Here is a 4,654-nt window from a genome sequence, read left to right on the forward strand (position 1 = left end):
AGAAAATTCCCGTTACTTTTCATTTTAAAATGAAATTTACCCTTTTACATTTGGAAAGTCTGGATGTAGCAAAAGTTTTCTTTTAAAAGGTCGGGGGAAAGTTGAGAGCAGCCTTTCCATGTTACATGCACAGGCCTTAGGTTAAGGGCCAGTAAATCTTCCCAAAGGATCCAGGGCTTGGAATTGGCCAGTTAGGGTTTGTCCGCCGCCTTTTCTCTCTGGTCGCGGAGTGTCTCCTCCCACTCCAGGACCTCTCAGGCTTCTGTCCATTGTGGGGAGGTCTCAACGACCCGCAAAGCAGTTGCCCAAGGCGCTACCCACGGCCGCTGTCAGGGCGTCCTCTGCCCTCCCTGGGCTGGAAGGGGCTGACAGCATCCGCTGCGCTCCGGCGCCGCCCTTCCCACCACCGTGCCTGTCTTCTGCGGTGGCCTCGCCTGAGCGGGACAGTCTGGGCTAGGAGACCCGGCAGCGCAGGGTCCGGGCCCCGCAGGGCTCCACCAGACTCAGCCGCTGGGTCCTGGAGAGCATGAGGCTGCCATGCTTTACAGTCTGGCCCCGCCATGTGCAGCCACAGGGGGGCTCCCGGGAGTGGCTGCGCTTTTCCCATCGGGATCACTGCTGGACCTCAAAACAGACACTCGAAATTCCCGTTACTTAATTTAAATTTCTTATGTCAGATTCAGATTGTGGCCTCAATGCCTTTCCAGAAAGTACAGTACGTAGTATTCTGGCGCTGGGTGCAGAGCGCTTTCCCAGTATGCACAAGGTCCCTGGTTCCATTCCCAGCACCAAACAAGCCAAAGTTCTTGGGTGCCTAGTAGGTCATTTTACATTATTTCACAGTGCAACCTGGAATGTTCTTTATGTTTTTCATGTTGACAGTCAAAACCTAGTTTAACCAGTTACTCTAATATTGAACAGATTTTCTTTTTCCTGTGATCTGTTTAATTAGTGGGCTCTGAGTTCAAGTCTCCAACTGAAAGTGTGTTTTATTCAAATTCCACATGCAACCTTCTGCACATGTTGAAGGATGAGCTGGATTAGCAGGAAACCTTGATCCAACATAGACGGTCTGTTCATGACGCATAAACTGCCCAGAGTTACTTTCGTAGAAAATCCTCTTTCACAGCTGGGCTGGCTGTCCTTCGCCACCGGGAGGACCTAAAGAAGATGTGCGGCCACCCTACTCATACTTGGCGCTCATCCCCATAGCCATCCACAGTGCGTCGGAGGACAACCTCACGTTTGCCAAATATACCAGTTCCTGGCCATTAGCTTCCCTTTGTACCAGTGCAGCAAGGCTGGCTGGCAGAACTCCATTCGCCACAACTTGTAGCTCAACGAATGCTTCAAGAAGGTGCCCCGCGACGAGGACGACCCAGGGAAAGGTAATTACTGGACTCTGGATCCAAACTGCAACATGATGATGACAATAGAAACTTCCGTCGGAAGCTAAAGAAGCGTTCTGAGGCCTGCGGCAGCTCTGTGTTAACTGCAGGGACTTCCAAGTCAGAACACCGGTCTTCGGGATTGCGGACCTGAGTGGTTGGCACACCGGAGGGATACACACCTCCTCAGTGCTGTGGCCAGTCGCCCGAGACTGAGGGCGCCAAGAACCCCGTGTCCCCTCAGGGGCCCGGTGCTGGCCTCTGGATCTTGCCTCAGCACCTTCTTCAGCAGCCTTGGCACCGTTAGCGTCTGCAGCAGCGGGAACATCAAACGCGCAGGCCCAGCAACTGCTACCTGGGGGTCCAAGGAGCTCAGCTGCCCTCAAGCAGTGCTTTCCCCGCCACCTCCACCTCTGAGGCCTCCGTAGATACCGTACTGAACACCAGCAATGGCAGCAGTCAGTGATCTTCCTACTACAGCCCCTTCCCTACCAGCACCCATGGGCGCCAGAGCAGCCCCTTCAGTAGACCCCTGTACAACTTCGGCATGGTCAACATCTATCCCTGGGAGGCCTCTGAGGTGTAGGGCTGTGCTTCTCAGGTTTTCACAGCACATCTGAGGTCGCTGCAGTGCGGATTCCCAGTGCTGGGTCTGGGGTGGGGCTGAGATTCTGTGTTTCTCTATTACTACAGTGGAGGAACCAGGTGGAACAGGGAACTCCTAGAACCCAGAAAGCTTTTACAGGTTTCCTGGAGATGAACCTCTGGGGAGAAATCCATCTGCATTCCGACCCAAGTAGCCTGTGAGCCCTGTGAGGGCAGGGACTGGGTCTGTCCAGCTTGTGGCTGTATGCCAGATGGTGGGCTCAGAGGTACTTAGGCAGTTGGAACAAGCCCCAAAGTGGCTAGGTGGGAAACGAAGCATCTGGCACTTGGAGCAGGTGGTTGGACCAACCAGCCAAAGGCTTGCAGAGCAGCTGTTTGGCTGTCTCCTGTCTAGCAGCTTTCTGATTGTTCTAGAAAAGACAGGTAGTTGGCTCTTTATTATGAGACCTCCAACTTTATGTCTTTGGCCCCCAGTTATGGTTTGTATCAGTGTGCCAACGGGAAGCACTACAAATCCTTGAGGTGTACCCAGCTCACAGGTCAACTCTGGTACTCGAGAAGTACTAATTGCAATAAAACCGTGCAGTCAGGCAGCCTGGGCACCAATCTTTAGCCCGCGGAATCCTCACCTTGCAGGAGTGGCGGGGGAGAGCCCTGTCCCATGCTTGCTTTCCATGCAATGGATGTGGAATTCTGAGATGAGAAGTGACTTGCCCAAGGTCCCAGAGAGGAAATGGTGGAGCTGGGCCCTGGCTCTAGAGCTGGTGCTGGTAACCTGTATCCTAGCTGCTAAAACAAACTGCATCATTGGCACACATGAGTAAGTAGGCATAGCAGAAGCTGGATCTCGCTCTACCAAAGACTCTGGTTGAAATAGCAATCCCTGGTGATATTCCCCTAAGCAGGAAAGGGGGACACCCATCAGCTCTGCCTCACTCCTGCTGTCTAAGTTCAAGGTCTGCGGTGACTGCTTAATCAGTTGATGACATCCTTTCCCTCTTAGCTCCTGTCCTGGGTATTTCATTTCTTAACAAAGTATTGTTAGAATTTTATTAAAAAATAGTTTTAAAATGGAATTTCATAGTTTTTAATATGGTTTGTATCAGTGTGCTGCCATTTGTGGTCAAAAATTTTAAAAATAATAAATGCTTTTATTATCTTAACACTCCCTTTCACTTATTAGAGGCATTTTCCCCGAATAACTCTCATGGTCACCCTCCCAGTGCCCAGCAGAGACCTGGTACATTACATGGCAAACACTGGGCCATTATTTGTTGAATAGCAAGTTATTTAAAAAGTGTTAATTAAAAATGAATGGTTAGGGGCTGGGGTTGTGGCTCAGCGGTAGAGCACTTACCTAGCATGTGTGAGGCCCTGGGTTGGATCCTCTGCACCACATAAAAATAAATAAATAAATAAGTATTAAAAAAATAAGTGGTTGTTGGATTTATTTATGAGCATTCCACTCAGATGGAGATAGCATCCAATGAGTTACCTTTGTGTCATGTTTTTAGACTTTGATTTGAGCATTTTTAGTCTGGGGTTTGGAATTTTTTAGAAACAGGATCACATGCATATTATAAAAAAATACCCCAACCAAACAAACAAAAAGCCTTTTCCCTGTGTAATAGGGAAAAGCAGAATATTATCTTTAAGATAAAATATTTTAAAAATCTTTATTTTGAAATAGGATGTGGAAAAAATCATTATGATTATGTCAACATTACTTTTTAACTATTATGCAGAAAGACAACCAAAAAGACTAGCTACTCTCCTACTGTGTGTACAGAAAACTGTTTCTAAGGATATTTTGAATGTGAGCAAGCATATGAAGTTTTATAAATATTTTTTCTAGAACAACTCTATATTTATAAATTTTTAGTGTGAACCAGAGCAGTAAAGAAAAAAGAATTCTCAGGAAAGTAAACTGCATGCTGAGAAGGATCACATGAAACAAACTCTAAGTGTGATTAAAAACAGAAAGAAAGAAAACCCTCTGTCATATTGTGCAATGCCAATGATCAGGTCTTCTCAATTTATAAAATACATGAAAATATATTAAGAATGTAATATATATATATATATATATATATATATATATGTATATAAAATGTAATATATATATACATTCTTATATGTAAGAATATAATATATGTGTATTACATTCTTAATATATTTTCATGTATATAGTATATATAGTATATATTTATGAAAATATATAAAGTGTTATTTTCTTTTTGCAGTATTAGAGATCCAACCCAGGGCCTTGTGCATGCTAGGCTCCACCACTAAACTACATTGGTAGCCCATTTTAAAATTTTAAGAGGGTCTCCTAAATTGTCCAGGCTGGCCTTGAACTTGTGATGCTTCTGCCTTAGCCTCTCCAGTAGCTGGTATTACAGGTGTACACCACTGTACCTAGCTCAATTATATATTTTTTGATAGTTTAATCTATTTTATGGAAAAGAGAAATAGATTGCTTGAGATCAATGTAAATGTAATTGAAATCATGAAAGAAAACTCTCTTGCCAAGCAAAATTAAATATGGCTTGGGATTTTTGAGCCATGGAAGCCTCTCCTTACCTCCTTCCTACCCTAACACACACCCAGAGTCACTACATAGCTGGGTAGGGAAGACTCAAAACTTTTCTCCAGATTTT

The 4,654-nt window shown here is 45.6% G+C and overlaps 1 pseudogene; it reads left to right on the forward strand.

Moving 5' to 3' along the window:
• The first annotated feature begins 670 nt into the window (after positions 1-670).
• LOC144256977 (forkhead box protein I3 pseudogene) lies at positions 671-1,974 on the forward strand (annotated as a pseudogene).
• The last annotated feature ends 2,680 nt before the right edge of the window (positions 1,975-4,654 follow it).

Source organism: Urocitellus parryii, chromosome 9 (assembly GCF_045843805.1).
Source record: "Urocitellus parryii isolate mUroPar1 chromosome 9, mUroPar1.hap1, whole genome shotgun sequence".
In the NCBI taxonomy this organism is placed as follows: domain Eukaryota; kingdom Metazoa; phylum Chordata; class Mammalia; order Rodentia; family Sciuridae; genus Urocitellus; species Urocitellus parryii.